Source organism: Eleutherodactylus coqui, chromosome 11 (assembly GCF_035609145.1).
Source record: "Eleutherodactylus coqui strain aEleCoq1 chromosome 11, aEleCoq1.hap1, whole genome shotgun sequence".
Classification (NCBI taxonomy): Eukaryota; Metazoa; Chordata; class Amphibia; order Anura; family Eleutherodactylidae; genus Eleutherodactylus; species Eleutherodactylus coqui.
Window position 1 is genome coordinate 57,676,351 of NC_089847.1, and position 21,014 is coordinate 57,697,364.

At 42.5% G+C, this 21,014-nt stretch overlaps 26 non-coding genes across 26 annotated transcripts; 9 read left to right on the forward strand and 17 right to left on the reverse strand.

Moving 5' to 3' along the window:
• Positions 1-604: 604 nt before the first annotated feature.
• On the reverse strand, positions 605-678 carry TRNAT-AGU (transfer RNA threonine (anticodon AGU)). The gene has a single exon. It is a non-coding gene; the product is annotated as a tRNA-Thr (tRNA).
• Positions 679-2,409: 1,731 nt separating this feature from the next.
• Positions 2,410-2,491, forward strand: TRNAS-GCU (transfer RNA serine (anticodon GCU)). Its single transcript has one exon. It is a non-coding gene; the product is annotated as a tRNA-Ser (tRNA).
• A 356-nt stretch (positions 2,492-2,847) lies between these two features.
• TRNAT-AGU (transfer RNA threonine (anticodon AGU)) lies at positions 2,848-2,921 on the reverse strand. Its single transcript has one exon. It is a non-coding gene; the product is annotated as a tRNA-Thr (tRNA).
• A 608-nt stretch (positions 2,922-3,529) lies between these two features.
• TRNAS-GCU (transfer RNA serine (anticodon GCU)) lies at positions 3,530-3,611 on the forward strand. Its single transcript has one exon. It is a non-coding gene; the product is annotated as a tRNA-Ser (tRNA).
• Positions 3,612-3,966: 355 nt separating this feature from the next.
• Positions 3,967-4,040, reverse strand: TRNAT-AGU (transfer RNA threonine (anticodon AGU)). Its single transcript has one exon. It is a non-coding gene; the product is annotated as a tRNA-Thr (tRNA).
• Positions 4,041-5,085: 1,045 nt separating this feature from the next.
• On the reverse strand, positions 5,086-5,159 carry TRNAT-AGU (transfer RNA threonine (anticodon AGU)). Its single transcript has one exon. It is a non-coding gene; the product is annotated as a tRNA-Thr (tRNA).
• A 1,027-nt stretch (positions 5,160-6,186) lies between these two features.
• Positions 6,187-6,260, reverse strand: TRNAT-AGU (transfer RNA threonine (anticodon AGU)). The gene has a single exon. It is a non-coding gene; the product is annotated as a tRNA-Thr (tRNA).
• Positions 6,261-6,868: 608 nt separating this feature from the next.
• Positions 6,869-6,950, forward strand: TRNAS-GCU (transfer RNA serine (anticodon GCU)). The gene has a single exon. It is a non-coding gene; the product is annotated as a tRNA-Ser (tRNA).
• Positions 6,951-7,306: 356 nt separating this feature from the next.
• Positions 7,307-7,380, reverse strand: TRNAT-AGU (transfer RNA threonine (anticodon AGU)). The gene has a single exon. It is a non-coding gene; the product is annotated as a tRNA-Thr (tRNA).
• A 1,045-nt stretch (positions 7,381-8,425) lies between these two features.
• TRNAT-AGU (transfer RNA threonine (anticodon AGU)) lies at positions 8,426-8,499 on the reverse strand. Its single transcript has one exon. It is a non-coding gene; the product is annotated as a tRNA-Thr (tRNA).
• Positions 8,500-9,107: 608 nt separating this feature from the next.
• TRNAS-GCU (transfer RNA serine (anticodon GCU)) lies at positions 9,108-9,189 on the forward strand. The gene has a single exon. It is a non-coding gene; the product is annotated as a tRNA-Ser (tRNA).
• A 356-nt stretch (positions 9,190-9,545) lies between these two features.
• TRNAT-AGU (transfer RNA threonine (anticodon AGU)) lies at positions 9,546-9,619 on the reverse strand. The gene has a single exon. It is a non-coding gene; the product is annotated as a tRNA-Thr (tRNA).
• A 1,047-nt stretch (positions 9,620-10,666) lies between these two features.
• TRNAT-AGU (transfer RNA threonine (anticodon AGU)) lies at positions 10,667-10,740 on the reverse strand. The gene has a single exon. It is a non-coding gene; the product is annotated as a tRNA-Thr (tRNA).
• Positions 10,741-11,787: 1,047 nt separating this feature from the next.
• TRNAT-AGU (transfer RNA threonine (anticodon AGU)) lies at positions 11,788-11,861 on the reverse strand. The gene has a single exon. It is a non-coding gene; the product is annotated as a tRNA-Thr (tRNA).
• Positions 11,862-12,908: 1,047 nt separating this feature from the next.
• On the reverse strand, positions 12,909-12,982 carry TRNAT-AGU (transfer RNA threonine (anticodon AGU)). Its single transcript has one exon. It is a non-coding gene; the product is annotated as a tRNA-Thr (tRNA).
• Positions 12,983-13,590: 608 nt separating this feature from the next.
• TRNAS-GCU (transfer RNA serine (anticodon GCU)) lies at positions 13,591-13,672 on the forward strand. The gene has a single exon. It is a non-coding gene; the product is annotated as a tRNA-Ser (tRNA).
• A 357-nt stretch (positions 13,673-14,029) lies between these two features.
• TRNAT-AGU (transfer RNA threonine (anticodon AGU)) lies at positions 14,030-14,103 on the reverse strand. The gene has a single exon. It is a non-coding gene; the product is annotated as a tRNA-Thr (tRNA).
• A 608-nt stretch (positions 14,104-14,711) lies between these two features.
• Positions 14,712-14,793, forward strand: TRNAS-GCU (transfer RNA serine (anticodon GCU)). The gene has a single exon. It is a non-coding gene; the product is annotated as a tRNA-Ser (tRNA).
• A 1,038-nt stretch (positions 14,794-15,831) lies between these two features.
• TRNAS-GCU (transfer RNA serine (anticodon GCU)) lies at positions 15,832-15,913 on the forward strand. The gene has a single exon. It is a non-coding gene; the product is annotated as a tRNA-Ser (tRNA).
• Positions 15,914-16,268: 355 nt separating this feature from the next.
• Positions 16,269-16,342, reverse strand: TRNAT-AGU (transfer RNA threonine (anticodon AGU)). Its single transcript has one exon. It is a non-coding gene; the product is annotated as a tRNA-Thr (tRNA).
• A 608-nt stretch (positions 16,343-16,950) lies between these two features.
• On the forward strand, positions 16,951-17,032 carry TRNAS-GCU (transfer RNA serine (anticodon GCU)). Its single transcript has one exon. It is a non-coding gene; the product is annotated as a tRNA-Ser (tRNA).
• Positions 17,033-17,389: 357 nt separating this feature from the next.
• On the reverse strand, positions 17,390-17,463 carry TRNAT-AGU (transfer RNA threonine (anticodon AGU)). Its single transcript has one exon. It is a non-coding gene; the product is annotated as a tRNA-Thr (tRNA).
• A 1,047-nt stretch (positions 17,464-18,510) lies between these two features.
• TRNAT-AGU (transfer RNA threonine (anticodon AGU)) lies at positions 18,511-18,584 on the reverse strand. The gene has a single exon. It is a non-coding gene; the product is annotated as a tRNA-Thr (tRNA).
• Positions 18,585-19,630: 1,046 nt separating this feature from the next.
• On the reverse strand, positions 19,631-19,704 carry TRNAT-AGU (transfer RNA threonine (anticodon AGU)). The gene has a single exon. It is a non-coding gene; the product is annotated as a tRNA-Thr (tRNA).
• Positions 19,705-20,312: 608 nt separating this feature from the next.
• TRNAS-GCU (transfer RNA serine (anticodon GCU)) lies at positions 20,313-20,394 on the forward strand. Its single transcript has one exon. It is a non-coding gene; the product is annotated as a tRNA-Ser (tRNA).
• Positions 20,395-20,750: 356 nt separating this feature from the next.
• Positions 20,751-20,824, reverse strand: TRNAT-AGU (transfer RNA threonine (anticodon AGU)). Its single transcript has one exon. It is a non-coding gene; the product is annotated as a tRNA-Thr (tRNA).
• Positions 20,825-21,014: the final 190 nt, after the last annotated feature.

Sequence of the window (21,014 nt, forward strand, 5' to 3'; positions counted from 1 at the left end):
ATGTTTAGTATTTATGCCATTAGCATGGGTCATCACGTTGGATGTAAAACAAGACCTGCTGAGCCAATGTCTGATGTACGGCGCTGTTGCATGTGGAAAGAAAATGAAGCCTAAGAATCATCACGACTGTTTTCCAAATGTGGGTTCGGTAAAGGTACTTTTGTTGAGGGGGTGGCCGAGTGGTTAAGGCGATGGACTGCTAATCCATTGTGCTCTGCACGCATGGGTTCGAATCCCATCCTCGTCGTATGATTACTTTTTGGAAAATTCTCTATGCTCAGCGCAAGCAATGCCCCGAGGAAGAAAATTTACCATCACCGTTCAAGAAGGATGCTATTGAAGTCTCTAAACATATTTACAGGCATTATGTAGCGTATCAGTCAGGCAATAGTGAATCGGCACCTCTAATTTATCGTGCCTTATGCCATCCTACATTTTGCAAAACGTTGCAACCATCTACTTGTTAAAACTAAACCAGAGCTGACTCTTTGCCACTCGGGTGGAGTATTCTAGGGATGTGGGACGAGCATCTTTAATGTCATTGGCTAATGAACATCTCCCTTTTGGAAAAAAAAAGCTGATTATTGAGCAGAATAAGAGAACAAGGCACTGCTGAGAGTTGAACTCAGGATCTCCTGTTTACTAGACAGGCGCTTTAACCAACTAAGCCACAGCGCCCATGAGCAAAACTGTGGAAAACCAGAAAGATGGCAAGGATGATCCAGGAGAAGAATTTTTAAATGTAGGATGATTTTGAGGAGTGGTTCTAAGTTTTGCTATTTGTCACAGAGATGGCAAATTAAGTGTAAACAGATCCTATGCAGCATGTAGTTTCAGGTGGCTACCACTATAGAACAGCAAGGAAGTTGAGTCCCATCACATACTTGTCAGCAGCATGCAGTTCTCTGTCATTTTGCATCGTGACAATTCTAAATGAAATCGGCTTGGGACGATCCTTTTTGGAAAAGACATGGATAATTTGTCCATAGGTATGTAATCCATGCATTTGCCTTGCATGAATTGTGGCCTGTTTTACTTTAAAAGTTAGATAGAAGGCAGAATTGACAGATTTAGGGAATGCTAGGGAAATGCCAACATAAATGAGAAGCAGAGAGGACTGAATGTTTAGTATTTATGCCATTAGCATGGGTCATCACGTTGGATGTAAAACAAGACCTGCTGAGCCAATGTCTGATGTACGGCGCTGTTGCATGTGGAAAGAAAATGAAGCCTAAGAATCATCACGACTGTTTTCCAAATGTGGGTTCGGTAAAGGTACTTTTGTTGAAGGGGTGGCCGAGTGGTTAAGGCGATGGACTGCTAATCCATTGTGCTCTGCACGCATGGGTTCGAATCCCATCCTCGTCGTATGATTCCTTTTTGGAAAATTCTCTATGCTCAGCGCAAGCAATGCCCCGAGGAAGAAAATTTACCATCACCGTTCAAGAAGGATGCTATTGAAGTCTCTAAACATATTTACAGGCATTATGTAGCGTATCAGTCAGGCAATAGTGAATCGGCACCTCTAATTTTTATCGTGCCTTATGCCATCCTACATTTTGCAAAACGTTGCAACCATCTACTTGTTAAAACTAAACCAGAGCTGACTCTTTGCCACTCGGGTGGAGTATTCTAGGGATGTGGGACGAGCATCTTTAATGTCATTGGCTAATGAACATCTCCCTTTTGGAAAAAAAAAGCTGATTATTGAGCAGAATAAGAGAACAAGGCACTGCTGAGAGTTGAACTCAGTATCTCCTGTTTACTAGACAGGCGCTTTAACCAACTAAGCCACAGCGCCCATGAGCAAAACTGTGGAAAACCAGAAAGATGGCAAGGATGATCCAGGAGAAGAATTTTTAAATGTAGGATGATTTTGAGGAGTGGTTCTAAGTTTTGCTATTTGTCACAGAGATGGCAAATTAAGTGTGAACAGATCCTATGCAGCATGTAGTTTCAGGTGGCTACCACTATAGAACAGCAAGGAAGTCGAGTCCCATCACATACTTGGCAGCAGCATGCAGTTCTCTGTCATTTTGCATCGTGACAATTCTAAATGAAATCGGCTTGGGACGATCCTTTTTGGAAAAGACATGGATAATTTGTCCATAGGTATGTAATCCATGCATTTGCCTTGCATGAATTGTGGCCTGTTTTACTTTAAAAGTTAGATAGAAGGCAGAATTGACAGATTTAGGGAATGCTAGGGAAATGCCAACATAAATGAGAAGCAGAGAGGACTGAATGTTTAGTATTTATGCCATTAGCATGGGTCATCACGTTGGATGTAAAACAAGACCTGCTGAGCCAATGTCTGATGTACGGCGCTGTTGCATGTGGAAAGAAAATGAAGCCTAAGAATCATCACGACTGTTTTCCAAATGTGGGTTCGGTAAAGGTACTTTTGTTGACGGGGTGGCCGAGTGGTTAAGGCGATGGACTGCTAATCCATTGTGCTCTGCACGCATGGGTTCGAATCCCATCCTCGTCGTATGATTCCTTTTTGGAAAATTCTCTATGCTCAGCGCAAGCAATGCCCCGAGGAAGAAAATTTACCATCGCCGTTCAAGAAGGATGCTATTGAAGTCTCTAAACATATTTACAGGCATTATGTAGCGTATCAGTCAGGCAATAGTGAATCGGCACCTCTAATTTATCGTGCCTTATGCCATCCTACATTTTGCAAAACGTTGCAACCATCTACTTGTTAAAACTAAACCAGAGCTGACTCTTTGCCACTCGGGTGGAGTATTCTAGGGATGTGGGACGAGCATCTTTAATGTCATTGGCTAGTGAACATCTCCCTTTTGGAAAAAAAAGCTGATTATTGAGCAGAATAAGAGAACAAGGCACTGCTGAGAGTTGAACTCAGGATCTCCTGTTTACTAGACAGGCGCTTTAACCAACTAAGCCACAGCGCCCATGAGCAAAACTGTGGAAAACCAGAAAGATGGCAAGGATGATCCAGGAGAAGAATTTTTAAATGTAGGATGATTTTGAGGAGTGGTTCTAAGTTTTGCTATTTGTCACAGAGATGGCAAATTAAGTGTGAACAGATCCTATGCAGCATGTAGTTTCAGGTGGCTACCACTATAGAACAGCAAGGAAGTCGAGTCCCATCACATACTTGGCAGCAGCATGCAGTTCTCTGTCATTTTGCATTGTGACAATTCTAAATGAAATCGGCTTGGGACGATCCTTTTTGGAAAAGACATGGATAATTTGTCCATAGGTATGTAATCCATGCATTTGCCTTGCATGAATTGTGGCCTGTTTTACTTTAAAAGTTAGATAGAAGGCAGAATTGACAGATTTAGGGAATGCTAGGGAAATGCCAACATAAATGAGAAGCAGAGAGGACTGAATGTTTAGTATTTATGCCATTAGCATGGGTCATCACGTTGGATGTAAAACAAGACCTGCTGAGCCAATGTCTGATGTACGGCGCTGTTGCATGTGGAAAGAAAATGAAGCCTAAGAATCATCACGACTGTTTTCCAAATGTGGGTTCGGTAAAGGATCTTTTGTTGACGGGGTGGCCGAGTGGTTAAGGCGATGGACTGCTAATCCATTGTGCTCTGCACGCATGGGTTCGAATCCCATCCTCGTCGTATGATTCCTTTTTGGAAAATTCTCTATGCTCAGCGCAAGCAATGCCCCGAGGAAGAAAATTTACCATCGCCGTTCAAGAAGGATGCTATTGAAGTCTCTAAACATATTTACAGGCATTATGTAGCGTATCAGTCAGGCAATAGTGAATCGGCACCTCTAGTTTATCGTGCCTTATGCCATCCTACATTTTGCAAAACGTTGCAACCATCCACTTGTTAAAACTAAACCAGAGCTGACTCTTTGCCACTCGGGTGGAGTATTCTAGGGATGTGGGACGAGCATCTTTAATGTCATTGGCTAGTGAACATTTCCCTTTTGGAAAAAAAGCTGATTATTGAGCAGAATAAGAGAACAAGGCACTGCTGAGAGTTGAACTCAGGATCTCCTGTTTACTAGACAGGCGCTTTAACCAACTAAGCCACAGCGCCCATGAGCAAAACTGTGGAAAACCAGAAAGATGGCAAGGATGATCCAGGAGAAGAATTTTTAAATGTAGGATGATTTTGAGGAGTGGTTCTAAGTTTTGCTATTTGTCACAGAGATGGCAAATTAAGTGTGAACAGATCCTATGCAGCATGTAGTTTCAGGTGGCTACCACTATAGAACAGCAAGGAAGTCGAGTCCCATCACATACTTGGCAGCAGCATGCAGTTCTCTGTCATTTTGCATCGTGACAATTCTAAATGAAATCGGCTTGGGACGATCCTTTTTGGAAAAGACATGGATAATTTGTCCATAGGTATGTAATCCATGCATTTGCCTTGCATGAATTGTGGCCTGTTTTACTTTAAAAGTTAGATAGAAGGCAGAATTGACAGATTTAGGGAATGCTAGGGAAATGCCAACATAAATGAGAAGCAGAGAGGACTGAATGTTTAGTATTTATGCCATTAGCATGGGTCATCACGTTGGATGTAAAACAAGACCTGCTGAGCCAATGTCTGATGTACGGCGCTGTTGCATGTGGAAAGAAAATGAAGCCTAAGAATCATCACGACTGTTTTCCAAATGTGGGTTCGGTAAAGGTACTTTTGTTGATGGGGTGGCCGAGTGGTTAAGGCGATGGACTGCTAATCCATTGTGCTCTGCACGCATGGGTTCGAATCCCATCCTCGTCGTATGATTCCTTTTTGGAAAATTCTCTATGCTCAGCGCAAGCGATGCCCCGAGGAAGAAAATTTACCATCACCGTTCAAGAAGGATGCTATTGAAGTCTCTAAACATATTTACAGGCATTATGTAGCGTATCAGTCAGGCAATAGTGAATCGGCACCTCTAGTTTATCGTGCCTTATGCCATCCTACATTTTGCAAAACGTTGCAACCATCCACTTGTTAAAACTAAACCAGAGCTGACTCTTTGCCACTCGGGTGGAGTATTCTAGGGATGTGGGACGAGCATCTTTAATGTCATTGGCTAGTGAACATTTCCCTTTTGGAAAAAAAGCTGATTATTGAGCAGAATAAGAGAACAAGGCACTGCTGAGAGTTGAACTCAGGATCTCCTGTTTACTAGACAGGCGCTTTAACCAACTAAGCCACAGCGCCCATGAGCAAAACTGTGGAAAACCAGAAAGATGGCAAGGATGATCCAGGAGAAGAATTTTTAAATGTAGGATGATTTTGAGGAGTGGTTCTAAGTTTTGCTATTTGTCACAGAGATGGCAAATTAAGTGTGAACAGATCCTATGCAGCATGTAGTTTCAGGTGGCTACCACTATAGAACAGCAAGGAAGTCGAGTCCCATCACATACTTGGCAGCAGCATGCAGTTCTCTGTCATTTTGCATCGTGACAATTCTAAATGAAATCGGCTTGGGACGATCCTTTTTGGAAAAGACATGGATAATTTGTCCATAGGTATGTAATCCATGCATTTGCCTTGCATGAATTGTGGCCTGTTTTACTTTAAAAGTTAGATAGAAGGCAGAATTGACAGATTTAGGGAATGCTAGGGAAATGCCAACATAAATGAGAAGCAGAGAGGACTGAATGTTTAGTATTTATGCCATTAGCATGGGTCATCACGTTGGATGTAAAACAAGACCTGCTGAGCCAATGTCTGATGTACGGCGCTGTTGCATGTGGAAAGAAAATGAAGCCTAAGAATCATCACGACTGTTTTCCAAATGTGGGTTCGGTAAAGGTACTTTTGTTGACGGGGTGTTGACTGCTAATCCATTGTGCTCTGCACGCATGGGTTCGAATCCCATCCTCGTCGTATGATTCCTTTTTGGAAAATTCTCTATGCTCAGCGCAAGCGATGCCCCGAGGAAGAAAATTTACCATCACCGTTCAAGAAGGATGCTATTGAAGTCTCTAAACATATTTACAGGCATTATGTAGCGTATCAGTCAGGCAATAGTGAATCGGCACCTCTAGTTTATCGTGCCTTATGCCATCCTACATTTTGCAAAACGTTGCAACCATCCACTTGTTAAAACTAAACCAGAGCTGACTCTTTGCCACTCGGGTGGAGTATTCTAGGGATGTGGGACGAGCATCTTTAATGTCATTGGCTAGTGAACATTTCCCTTTTGGAAAAAAAGCTGATTATTGAGCAGAATAAGAGAACAAGGCACTGCTGAGAGTTGAACTCAGGATCTCCTGTTTACTAGACAGGCGCTTTAACCAACTAAGCCACAGCGCCCATGAGCAAAACTGTGGAAAACCAGAAAGATGGCAAGGATGATCCAGGAGAAGAATTTTTAAATGTAGGATGATTTTGAGGAGTGGTTCTAAGTTTTGCTATTTGTCACAGAGATGGCAAATTAAGTGTGAACAGATCCTATGCAGCATGTAGTTTCAGGTGGCTACCACTATAGAACAGCAAGGAAGTCGAGTCCCATCACATACTTGGCAGCAGCATGCAGTTCTCTGTCATTTTGCATCGTGACAATTCTAAATGAAATCGGCTTGGGACGATCCTTTTTGGAAAAGACATGGATAACTTGCCCATAGGTATGTAATCCATGCATTTGCCTTGCATGAATTGTGGCCTGTTTTACTTTAAAAGTTAGATAAAAGGCAGAATTGACAGATTTAGGGAATTCTAGGGAAATGCCAACATAAATGAGAAGCAGAGAGGACTGAATGTTTAGTACGTATGCCATTAGCATGGGTCATCACGTTGGATGTAAAACCAGACCTGTTGAGCCAATGTCTGATGTACGGCGCTGTTGCATGTGGAAAGAAAATGAAGCCTAAGAATCATCACGACTGTTTTCCAAATGTGGGTTCGGTAAAGGTACTTTTGTTGACGGGGTGGCCGAGTGGTTAAGGCGATGGACTGCTAATCCATTGTGCTCTGCACGCATGGGTTCGAATCCCATCCTCGTCGTATGATTCCTTTTTGGAAAATTCTCTATGCTCAGCGCAAGCAATGCCCCGAGGAAGAAAATTTACCATCGCCGTTCAAGAAGGATGCTATTGAAGTCTCTAAACATATTTACAGGCATTATGTAGCGTATCAGTCAGGCAATAGTGAATCGGCACCTCTAATTTATCGTGCCTTATGCCATCCTACATTTTGCAAAACGTTGCAACCATCCACTTGTTAAAACTAAACCAGAGCTGACTCTTTGCCACTCGGGTGGAGTATTCTAGGGATGTGGGACGAGCATCTTTAATGTCATTGGCTAGTGAACATCTCCCTTTTGGAAAAAAAAGCTGATTATTGAGCAGAATAAGAGAACAAGGCACTGCTGAGAGTTGAACTCAGGATCTCCTGTTTACTAGACAGGCGCTTTAACCAACTAAGCCACAGCGCCCATGAGCAAAACTGTGGAAAACCAGAAAGATGGCAAGGATGATCCAGGAGAAGAATTTTTAAATGTAGGATGATTTTGAGGAGTGGTTCTAAGTTTTGCTATTTGTCACAGAGATGGCAAATTAAGTGTGAACAGATCCTATGCAGCATGTAGTTTCAGGTGGCTACCACTATAGAACAGCAAGGAAGTCGAGTCCCATCACATACTTGGCAGCAGCATGCAGTTCTCTGTCATTTTGCATCGTGACAATTCTAAATGAAATCGGCTTGGGACGATCCTTTTTGGAAAAGACATGGATAATTTGTCCATAGGTATGTAATCCATGCATTTGCCTTGCATGAATTGTGGCCTGTTTTACTTTAAAAGTTAGATAGAAGGCAGAATTGACAGATTTAGGGAATGCTAGGGAAATGCCAACATAAATGAGAAGCAGAGAGGACTGAATGTTTAGTATTTATGCCATTAGCATGGGTCATCACGTTGGATGTAAAACAAGACCTGCTGAGCCAATGTCTGATGTACGGCGCTGTTGCATGTGGAAAGAAAATGAAGCCTAAGAATCATCACGACTGTTTTCCAAATGTGGGTTCGGTAAAGGTACTTTTGTTGATGGGGTGGCCGAGTGGTTAAGGCGATGGACTGCTAATCCATTGTGCTCTGCACGCATGGGTTCGAATCCCATCCTCGTCGTATGATTCCTTTTTGGAAAATTCTCTATGCTCAGCGCAAGCGATGCCCCGAGGAAGAAAATTTACCATCACCGTTCAAGAAGGATGCTATTGAAGTCTCTAAACATATTTACAGGCATTATGTAGCGTATCAGTCAGGCAATAGTGAATCGGCACCTCTAGTTTATCGTGCCTTATGCCATCCTACATTTTGCAAAACGTTGCAACCATCCACTTGTTAAAACTAAACCAGAGCTGACTCTTTGCCACTCGGGTGGAGTATTCTAGGGATGTGGGACGAGCATCTTTAATGTCATTGGCTAGTGAACATTTCCCTTTTGGAAAAAAAGCTGATTATTGAGCAGAATAAGAGAACAAGGCACTGCTGAGAGTTGAACTCAGGATCTCCTGTTTACTAGACAGGCGCTTTAACCAACTAAGCCACAGCGCCCATGAGCAAAACTGTGGAAAACCAGAAAGATGGCAAGGATGATCCAGGAGAAGAATTTTTAAATGTAGGATGATTTTGAGGAGTGGTTCTAAGTTTTGCTATTTGTCACAGAGATGGCAAATTAAGTGTGAACAGATCCTATGCAGCATGTAGTTTCAGGTGGCTACCACTATAGAACAGCAAGGAAGTCGAGTCCCATCACATACTTGGCAGCAGCATGCAGTTCTCTGTCATTTTGCATCGTGACAATTCTAAATGAAATCGGCTTGGGACGATCCTTTTTGGAAAAGACATGGATAATTTGTCCATAGGTATGTAATCCATGCATTTGCCTTGCATGAATTGTGGCCTGTTTTACTTTAAAAGTTAGATAGAAGGCAGAATTGACAGATTTAGGGAATGCTAGGGAAATGCCAACATAAATGAGAAGCAGAGAGGACTGAATGTTTAGTATTTATGCCATTAGCATGGGTCATCACGTTGGATGTAAAACAAGACCTGCTGAGCCAATGTCTGATGTACGGCGCTGTTGCATGTGGAAAGAAAATGAAGCCTAAGAATCATCACGACTGTTTTCCAAATGTGGGTTCGGTAAAGGTACTTTTGTTGACGGGGTGGCCGAGTGGTTAAGGCGATGGACTGCTAATCCATTGTGCTCTGCACGCATGGGTTCGAATCCCATCCTCGTCGTATGATTCCTTTTTGGAAAATTCTCTTTGCTCAGCGCAAGCAATGCCCCGAGGAAGAAAATTTACCATCGCCGTTCAAGAAGGATGCTATTGAAGTCTCTAAACATATTTACAGGCATTATGTAGCGTATCAGTCAGGCAATAGTGAATCGGCACCTCTAATTTATCGTGCCTTATGCCATCATACATTTTGCAAAACGTTGCAACCATCTACTTGTTAAAACTAAACCAGAGCTGACTCTTTGCCACTCGGGTGGAGTATTCTAGGGATGTGGGACGAGCATCTTTAATGTCATTGGCTAGTGAACATCTCCCTTTTGGAAAAAAAAGCTGATTATTGAGCAGAATAAGAGAACAAGGCACTGCTGAGAGTTGAACTCAGGATCTCCTGTTTACTAGACAGGCGCTTTAACCAACTAAGCCACAGCGCCCATGAGCAAAACTGTGGAAAACCAGAAAGATGGCAAGGATGATCCAGGAGAAGAATTTTTAAATGTAGGATGATTTTGAGGAGTGGTTCTAAGTTTTGCTATTTGTCACAGAGATGGCAAATTAAGTGTGAACAGATCCTATGCAGCATGTAGTTTCAGGTGGCTACCACTATAGAACAGCAAGGAAGTCGAGTCCCATCACATACTTGGCAGCAGCATGCAGTTCTCTGTCATTTTGCATCGTGACAATTCTAAATGAAATCGGCTTGGGACGATCCTTTTTGGAAAAGACATGGATAATTTGTCCATAGGTATGTAATCCATGCATTTGCCTTGCATGAATTGTGGCCTGTTTTACTTTAAAAGTTAGATAGAAGGCAGAATTGACAGATTTAGGGAATGCTAGGGAAATGCCAACATAAATGAGAAGCAGAGAGGACTGAATGTTTAGTATTTATGCCATTAGCATGGGTCATCACGTTGGATGTAAAACAAGACCTGCTGAGCCAATGTCTGATGTACGGCGCTGTTGCATGTGGAAAGAAAATGAAGCCTAAGAATCATCACGACTGTTTTCCAAATGTGGGTTCGGTAAAGGTACTTTTGTTGACGGGGTGGCCGAGTGGTTAAGGCGATGGACTGCTAATCCATTGTGCTCTGCACGCATGGGTTTGAATCCCATCCTCGTTGTACGATTCCTTTTTGGAAAATTCTCTATGCTCAGCGCAAGCAATGCCCCGAGGAAGAAAATTTACCATCACCGTTCAAGAAGGATGCTATTGAAGTCTCTAAACATATTTACAGGCATTATGTAGCGTATCAGTCAGGCAATAGTGAATCGGCACCTCTAATTTATCGTGCCTTATGCCATCCTACATTTTGCAAAACGTTGCAACCATCTACTTGTTAAAACTAAACCAGAGCTGACTCTTTGCCACTCGGGTGGAGTATTCTAGGGATGTGGGACGAGCATCTTTAATGTCATTGGCTAATGAACATCTCCCTTTTGGAAAAAAAAAGCTGATTATTGAGCAGAATAAGAGAACAAGGCACTGCTGAGAGTTGAACTCAGGATCTCCTGTTTACTAGACAGGCGCTTTAACCAACTAAGCCACAGCGCCCATGAGCAAAACTGTGGAAAACCAGAAAGATGGCAAGGATGATCCAGGAGAAGAATTTTTAAATGTAGGATGATTTTGAGGAGTGGTTCTAAGTTTTGCTATTTGTCACAGAGATGGCAAATTAAGTGTGAACAGATCCTATGCAGCATGTAGTTTCAGGTGGCTACCACTATAGAACAGCAAGGAAGTCGAGTCCCATCACATACTTGGCAGCAGCATGCAGTTCTCTGTCATTTTGCATCGTGACAATTCTAAATGAAATCGGCTTGGGACGATCCTTTTTGGAAAAGACATGGATAATTTGTCCATAGGTATGTAATCCATGCATTTGCCTTGCATGAATTGTGGCCTGTTTTACTTTAAAAGTTAGATAGAAGGCAGAATTGACAGATTTAGGGAATGCTAGGGAAATGCCAACATAAATGAGAAGCAGAGAGGACTGAATGTTTAGTATTTATGCCATTAGCATGGGTCATCACGTTGGATGTAAAACAAGACCTGCTGAGCCAATGTCTGATGTACGGCGCTGTTGCATGTGGAAAGAAAATGAAGCCTAAGAATCATCACGACTGTTTTCCAAATGTGGGTTCGGTAAAGGTACTTTTGTTGACGGGGTGGCCGAGTGGTTAAGGCGATGGACTGCTAATCCATTGTGCTCTGCACGCATGGGTTTGAATCCCATCCTCGTTGTACGATTCCTTTTTGGAAAATTCTCTATGCTCAGCGCAAGCAATGCCCCGAGGAAGAAAATTTACCATCACCGTTCAAGAAGGATGCTATTGAAGTCTCTAAACATATTTACAGGCATTATGTAGCGTATCAGTCAGGCAATAGTGAATCGGCACCTCTAATTTATCGTGCCTTATGCCATCCTACATTTTGCAAAACGTTGCAACCATCTACTTGTTAAAACTAAACCAGAGCTGACTCTTTGCCACTCGGGTGGAGTATTCTAGGGATGTGGGACGAGCATCTTTAATGTCATTGGCTAATGAACATCTCCCTTTTGGAAAAAAAAAGCTGATTATTGAGCAGAATAAGAGAACAAGGCACTGCTGAGAGTTGAACTCAGGATCTCCTGTTTACTAGACAGGCGCTTTAACCAACTAAGCCACAGCGCCCATGAGCAAAACTGTGGAAAACCAGAAAGATGGCAAGGATGATCCAGGAGAAGAATTTTTAAATGTAGGATGATTTTGAGGAGTGGTTCTAAGTTTTGCTATTTGTCACAGAGATGGCAAATTAAGTGTGAACAGATCCTATGCAGCATGTAGTTTCAGGTGGCTACCACTATAGAACAGCAAGGAAGTCGAGTCCCATCACATACTTGGCAGCAGCATGCAGTTCTCTGTCATTTTGCATCGTGACAATTCTAAATGAAATCGGCTTGGGACGATCCTTTTTGGAAAAGACATGGATAATTTGTCCATAGGTATGTAATCCATGCATTTGCCTTGCATGAATTGTGGCCTGTTTTACTTTAAAAGTTAGATAGAAGGCAGAATTGACAGATTTAGGGAATGCTAGGGAAATGCCAACATAAATGAGAAGCAGAGAGGACTGAATGTTTAGTATTTATGCCATTAGCATGGGTCATCACGTTGGATGTAAAACAAGACCTGCTGAGCCAATGTCTGATGTACGGCGCTGTTGCATGTGGAAAGAAAATGAAGCCTAAGAATCATCACGACTGTTTTCCAAATGTGGGTTCGGTAAAGGCACTTGTGGTGACGGGGTGGCCGAGTGGTTAAGGCGATGGACTGCTAATCCATTGTGCTCTGCACGCATGGGTTTGAATCCCATCCTCGTTGTACGATTCCTTTTTGGAAAATTCTCTATGCTCAGCGCAAGCAATGCCCCGAGGAAGAAAATTTACCATCACCGTTCAAGAAGGATGCTATTGAAGTCTCTAAACATATTTACAGGCATTATGTAGCGTATCAGTCAGGCAATAGTGAATCGGCACCTCTAATTTATCGTGCCTTATGCCATCCTACATTTTGCAAAACGTTGCAACCATCTACTTGTTAAAACTAAACCAGAGCTGACTCTTTGCCACTCGGGTGGAGTATTCTAGGGATGTGGGACGAGCATCTTTAATGTCATTGGCTAATGAACATCTCCCTTTTGGAAAAAAAAAGCTGATTATTGAGCAGAATAAGAGACCAAGGCACTGCTGAGAGTTGAACTCAGGATCTCCTGTTTACTAGACAGGCGCTTTAACCAACTAAGCCACAGCGCCCATGAGCAAAACTGTGGAAAACCAGAAAGATGGCAAGGATGATCCAGGAGAAGAATTTTTAAATGTAGGATGATTTTGAGGAGTGGTTCTAAGTTTTGCTATTTGTCACAGAGATGGCAAATTAAGTGTGAACAGATCCTATGCAGCATGTAGTTTCAGGTGGCTACCACTATAGAACAGCAAGGAAGTCGAGTCCCATCACATACTTGGCAGCAGCATGCAGTTCTCTGTCATTTTGCATCGTGACAATTCTAAATGAAATCGGCTTGGGACGATCCTTTTTGGAAAAGACATGGATAATTTGTCCATAGGTATGTAATCCATGCATTTGCCTTGCATGAATTGTGGCCTGTTTTACTTTAAAAGTTAGATAGAAGGCAGAATTGACAGATTTAGGGAATGCTAGGGAAATGCCAACATAAATGAGAAGCAGAGAGGACTGAATGTTTAGTATTTATGCCATTAGCATGGGTCATCACGTTGGATGTAAAACAAGACCTGCTGAGCCAATGTCTGATGTACGGCGCTGTTGCATGTGGAAAGAAAATGAAGCCTAAGAATCATCACGACTGTTTTCCAAATGTGGGTTCGGTAAAGGTACTTTTGTTGACGGGGTGGCCGAGTGGTTAAGGCGATGGACTGCTAATCCATTGTGCTCTGCACGCATGGGTTCGAATCCCATCCTCGTCGTATGATTCCTTTTTGGAAAATTCTCTATGCTCAGCGCAAGCAATGCCCCGAGGAAGAAAATTTACCATCACCGTTCAAGAAGGATGCTATTGAAGTCTCTAAACATATTTACAGGCATTATGTAGCGTATCAGTCAGGCAATAGTGAATCGGCACCTCTAATTTATCGTGCCTTATGCCATCCTACATTATGCAAAACGTTGCAACCATCTACTTGTTAAAAATAAACCAGAGCTGACTCTTTGCCACTCGGGTGGAGTATTCTAGGGATGTGGGACGAGCATCTTTAATGTCATTGGCTAATGAACATCTCCCTTTTGGAAAAAAAAAGCTGATTATTGAGCAGAATAAGAGAACAAGGCACTGCTGAGAGTTGAACTCAGGATCTCCTGTTTACTAGACAGGCGCTTTAACCAACTAAGCCACAGCGCCCATGAGCAAATCTGTGGAAAACCAGAAAGATGGCAAGGATGATCCAGGAGAAGAATTTTTAAATGTAGGATGATTTTGAGGAGTGGTTCTAAGTTTTGCTATTTGTCACAGAGATGGCAAATTAAGTGTGAGCAGATCCTATGCAGCATGTAGTTTCAGGTGGCTACCACTATAGAACAGCAAGGAAGTCGAGTCCCATCACATACTTGGCAGCAGCATGCAGTTCTCTGTCATTTTGCATCGTGACAATTCTAAATGAAATCGGCTTGGGACGATCCTTTTTGGAAAAGACATGGATAATTTGTCCATAGGTATGTAATCCATGCATTTGCCTTGCATGAATTGTGGCCTGTTTTACTTTAAAAGTTAGATAGAAGGCAGAATTGACAGATTTAGGGAATGCTAGGGAAATGCCAACATAAATGAGAAGCAGAGAGGACTGAATGTTTAGTATTTATGCCATTAGCATGGGTCATCACGTTGGATGTAAAACAAGACCTGCTGAGCCAATGTCTGATGTACGGCGCTGTTGCATGTGGAAAGAAAATGAAGCCTAAGAATCATCACGACTGTTTTCCAAATGTGGGTTCGGTAAAGGTACTTTTGTTGACGGGGTGGCCGAGTGGTTAAGGCGATGGACTGCTAATCCATTGTGCTCTGCACGCATGGGTTCGAATCCCATCCTCGTCGTATGATTCCTTTTTGGAAAATTCTCTATGCTCAGCGCAAGCAATGCCCCGAGGAAGAAAATTTACCATCGCCGTTCAAGAAGGATGCTATTGAAGTCTCTAAACATATTTACAGGCATTATGTAGCGTATCAGTCAGGCAATAGTGAATCGGCACCTCTAATTTATCGTGCCTTATGCCATCCTACATTTTGCAAAACGTTGCAACCATCTACTTGTTAAAACTAAACCAGAGCTGACTCTTTGCCACTCGGGTGGAGTATTCTAGGGATGTGGGACGAGCATCTTTAATGTCATTGGCTAGTGAACATCTCCCTTTTGGAAAAAAAAGCTGATTATTGAGCAGAATAAGAGACCAAGGCACTGCTGAGAGTTGAACTCAGGATCTCCTGTTTACTAGACAGGCGCTTTAACCAACTAAGCCACAGCACCCATGAGCAAAACTGTGGAAAACCAGAAAGATGGCAAGGATGATCCAGGAGAAGAATTTTTAAATGTAGGATGATTTTGAGGAGTGGTTCTAAGTTTTGCTATTTGTCACAGAGATGGCAAATTAAGTGTGAACAGATCCTATGCAGCATGTAGTTTCAGGTGGCTACCACTATAGAACAGCAAGGAAGTCGAGTCCCATCACATACTTGGCAGCAGCATGCAGTTCTCTGTCATTTTGCATCGTGACAATTCTAAATGAAATCGGCTTGGGACGATCCTTTTTGGAAAAGACATGGATAACTTGCCCATAGGTATGTAATCCATGCATTTGCCTTGCATGAATTGTGGCCTGTTTTACTTTAAAAGTTAGATAAAAGGCAGAATTGACAGATTTAGGGAATTCTAGGGAAATGCCAACATAAATGAGAAGCAGAGAGGACTGAATGTTTAGTACGTATGCCATTAGCATGGGTCATCACGTTGGATGTAAAACCAGACCTGTTGAGCCAATGTCTGATGTACGGCGCTGTTGCATGTGGAAAGAAAATGAAGCCTAAGAATCATCACGACTGTTTTCCAAATGTGGGTTCGGTATAGGTACTTTTGTTGACGGGGTGGCCGAGTGGTTAAGGCGATGGACTGCTAATCCATTGTGCTCTGCACGCATGGGTTCGAATCCCATCCTCGTCGTATGATTCCTTTTTGGAAAATTCTCTATGCTCAGCGCAAGCAATGCCCCGAGGAAGAAAATTTACCATCACCGTTCAAGAAGGATGCTATTGAAGTCTCTAAACATATTTACAGGCATTATGTAGCGTATCAGTCAGGCAATAGTGAATCGGCACCTCTAATTTATCGTGCCTTATGCCATCCTACATTTTGCAAAACGTTGCAACCATCCACTTGTTAAAACTAAACCAGAGCTGACTCTTTGCCACTCGGGTGGAGTATTCTAGGGATGTGGGACGAGCATCTTTAATGTCATTGGCTAGTGAACATCTCCCTTTTGGAAAAAAAGCTGATTATTGAGCAGAATAAGAGAACAAGGCACTGCTGAGAGTTGAACTCAGGATCTCCTGTTTACTAGACAGGCGCTTTAACCAACTAAGCCACAGCGCCCATGAGCAAAACTGTGGAAAACCAGAAAGATGGCAAGGATGATCCAGGAGAAGAATTTTTAAATGTAGGATGATTTTGAGGAGTGGTTCTAAGTTTTGCTATTTGTCACAGAGATGGCAAATTAAGTGTGAACAGATCCTATGCAGCATGTAGTTTCAGGTGGCTACCACTATAGAACAGCAAGGAAGTCGAGTCCCATCACATACTTGGCAGCAGCATGCAGTTCTCTGTCATTTTGCATCGTGACAATTCTAAATGAAATCGGCTTGGGACGATCCTTTTTGGAAAAGACATGGATAATTTGTCCATAGGTATGTAATCCATGCATTTGCCTTGCATGAATTGTGGCCTGTTTTACTTTAAAAGTTAGATAGAAGGCAGAATTGACAGATTTAGGGAATGCTAGGGAAATGCCAACATAAATGAGAAGCAGAGAGGACTGAATGTTTAGTATTTATGCCATTAGCATGGGTCATCACGTTGGATGTAAAACAAGACCTGCTGAGCCAATGTCTGATGTACGGCGCTGTTGCATGTGGAAAGAAAATGAAGCCTAAGAATCATCACGACTGTTTTCCAAATGTGGGTTCGGTAAAGGTACTTTTGTTGACGGGGTGGCCGAGTGGTTAAGGCGATGGACTGCTAATCCATTGTGCTCTGCACGCATGGGTTCGAATCCCATCCTCGTCGTATGATTCCTTTTTGGAAAATTCTCTATGCTCAGCGCAAGCAATGCCCCGAGGAAGAAAATTTACCATCACCGTTCAAGAAGGATGCTATTGAAGTCTCTAAACATATTTACAGGCATTATGTAGCGTATCAGTCAGGCAATAGTGAATCGGCACCTCTAATTTATCGTGCCTTATGTCATCCTACATTTTGCAAAACGTTGCAACCATCTACTTGTTAAAACTAAACCAGAGCTGACTCTTTGCCACTCGGGTGGAGTATTCTAGGGATGTGGGACGAGCATCTTTAATGTCATTGGCTAATGAACATCTCCCTTTTGGAAAAAAAAAGCTGATTATTGAGCAGAATAAGAGAACAAGGCACTGCTGAGAGTTGAACTCAGGATCTCCTGTTTACTAGACAGGCGCTTTAACCAACTAAGCCACAGCGCCCATGAGCAAAACTGTGGAAAACCAGAAAGATGGCAAGGATGATCCAGGAGAAGAATTTTTAAATGTAGGATGATTTTGAGGAGTGGTTCTAAGTTTTGCTATTTGTCACAGAGATGGCAAATTAAGTGTGAACAGATCCTATGCAGCATGTAGTTTCAGGTGGCTACCACTATAGAACAGCAAGGAAGTCGAGTCCCATCACATACTTGGCAGCAGCATGCAGTTCTCTGTCATTTTGCATCGTGACAATTCTAAATGAAATCGGCTTGGGACGATCCTTTTTGGAAAAGACATGGATAATTTGTCCATAGGTATGTAATCCATGCATTTGCCTTGCATGAATTGTGGCCTGTTTTACTTTAAAAGTTAGATAGAAGGCAGAATTGACAGATTTAGGGAATGCTAGGGAAATGCCAACATAAATGAGAAGCAGAGAGGACTGAATGTTTAGTATTTATGCCATTAGCATGGGTCATCACGTTGGATGTAAAACAAGACCTGCTGAGCCAATGTCTGATGTACGGCGCTGTTGCATGTGGAAAGAAAATGAAGCCTAAAAATCATCACGACTGTTTTCCAAATGTGGGTTCGGTAAAGGTACTTTTGTTGACGGGGTGGCCGAGTGGTTAAGGCGATGGACTGCTAATCCATTGTGCTCTGCACGCATGGGTTTGAATCCCATCCTCGTTGTACGATTCCTTTTTGGAAAATTCTCTATGCTCAGCGCAAGCAATGCCCCGAGGAAGAAAATTTACCATCACCGTTCAAGAAGGATGCTATTGAAGTCTCTAAACATATTTACAGGCATTATGTAGCGTATCAGTCAAGCAATAGTGAATCGGCACCTCTAATTTATCGTGCCTTATGCCATCCTACATTATGCAAAACGTTGCAACCATCTACTTGTTAAAAATAAACCAGAGCTGACTCTTTGCCACTCGGGTGGAGTATTCTAGGGATGTGGGACGAGCATCTTTAATGTCATTGGCTAATGAACATCTCCCTTTTGGAAAAAAAAAGCTGATTATTGAGCAGAATAAGAGAACAAGGCACTGCTGAGAGTTGAACTCAGGATCTCCTGTTTACTAGACAGGCGCTTTAACCAACTAAGCCACAGCGCCCATGAGCAAATCTGTGGAAAACCAGAAAGATGGCAAGGATGATCCAGGAGAAGAATTTTTAAATGTAGGATGATTTTGAGGAGTGGTTCTAAGTTTTGCTATTTGTCACAGAGATGGCAAATTAAGTGTGAACAGATCCTATGCAGCATGTAGTTTCAGGTGGCTACCACTATAGAACAGCAAGGAAGTCGAGTCCCATCACATACTTGGCAGCAGCATGCAGTTCTCTGTCATTTTGCATCGTGACAATTCTAAATGAAATCGGCTTGGGACGATCCTTTTTGGAAAAGACATGGATAACTTGTCCATAGGTATGTAATCCATGCATTTGCCTTGCATGAATTGTGGCCTGTTTTACTTTAAAAGTTAGATAGAAGGCAGAATTGACAGATTTAGGGAATTCTAGGGAAATGCCAACATAAATGAGAAGCAGAGAGGACTGAATGTTTAGTATGTATGCCATTAGCATGGGTCATCACGTTGGATGTAAAACCAGACCTGCTGAGCCAATGTCTGATGTACGGCGCTGTTGCATGTGGAAAGAAAATGAAGCCTAAGAATCATCACGACTGTTTTCCAAATGTGGGTTCGGTATAGGTACTTTTGTTGACGGGGTGGCCGAGTGGTTAAGGCGATGGACTGCTAATCCATTGTGCTCTGCACGCATGGGTTTGAATCCCATCCTCGTCGTATGATTCCTTTTTGGAAAATTCTCTATGCTCAGCGCAAGCAATGCCCCGAGGAAGAAAATTTACCATCACCGTTCAAGAAGGATGCTATTGAAGTCTCTAAACATATTTACAGGCATTATGTAGCGTATCAGTCAGGCAATAGTGAATCGGCACCTCTAATTTATCGTGCCTTATGCCATCCTACATTTTGCAAAACGTTGCAACCATCTACTTGTTAAAACTAAACCAGAGCTGACTCTTTGCCACTCGGGTGGAGTATTCTAGGGATGTGGGACGAGCATCTTTAATGTCATTGACTAGTGAACATCTCCCTTTTGGAAAAAAAAGCTGATTATTGAGCAGAATAAGAGAACAAGGCACTGCTGAGAGTTGAACTCAGGATCTCCTGTTTACTAGACAGGCGCTTTAACCAACTAAGCCACAGCGCCCATGAGCAAAACTGTGGAAAACCAGAAAGATGGCAAGGATGATCCAGGAGAAGAATTTTTAAATGTAGGATGATTTTGAGGAGTGGTTCTAAGTTTTGCTATTTGTCACAGAGATGGCAAATTAAGTGTGAACAGATCCTATGCAGCATGTAGTTTCAGGTGGCTACCACTATAGAACAGCAAGGAAGTCGAGTCCCATCACATACTTGGCAGCAGCATGCAGTTCTCTGTCATTTTGCATCGTGACAATTCTAAATGAAATCGGCTTGGGACGATCCTTTTTGGAAAAGACATGGATAACTTGTCCATAGGTATGTAATCCATGCATTTGCCTTGCATGAATTGTGGCCTGTTTTACTTTAAAAGTTAGATAGAAGGCAGAATTGACAGATTTAGGGAATTCTAGGGAAATGCCAACATAAATGAGAAGCAGAGAGGACTGAATGTTTAGTATGTATGCCATTAGCATGGGTCATCACGTTGGATGTAAAACCAGACCTGCTGAGCCAATGTCTGATGTACGGCGCTGTTGCATGTGGAAAGAAAATGAAGCCTAAGAATCATCACGACTGTTTTCCAAATGTGGGTTCGGTATAGGTACTTTTGTTGACGGGGTGGCCGAGTGGTTAAGGCGATGGACTGCTAATCCATTGTGCTCTGCACGCATGGGTTCGAATCCCATCCTCGTCGTATGATTCCTTTTTGGAAAATTCTCTATGCTCAGCGCAAGCGATGCCCCGAGGAAGAAAATTTACCATCACCGTTCAAGAAGGATGCTATTGAAGTCTCTAAACATATTTACAGGCATTATGTAGCGTATCAGTCAGGCAATAGTGAATCGGCACCTCTAATTTATCGTGCCTTATGCCATCCTACATTTTGCAAAACGTTGCAACCATCTACTTGTTAAAACTAAACCAGAGCTGACTCTTTGCCACTCGGGTGGAGTATTCTAGGGATGTGGGACGAGCATCTTTAATGTCATTGGCTAGTGAACATCTCCCTTTTGGAAAAAAAAGCTGATTATTGAGCAGAATAAGAGAACAAGGCACTGCTGAGAGTTGAACTCAGGATCTCCTGTTTACTAGACAGGCGCTTTAACCAACTAAGCCACAGCGCCCATGAGCAAAACTGTGGAAAACCAGAAAGATGGCAAGGATGATCCAGGAGAAGAATTTTTAAATGTAGGATGATTTTGAGGAGTGGTTCTAAGTTTTGCTATTTGTCACAGAGATGGCAAATTAAGTGTGAACAGATCCTATGCAGCATGTAGTTTCAGGTGGCTACCACTATAGAACAGCAAGGAAGTC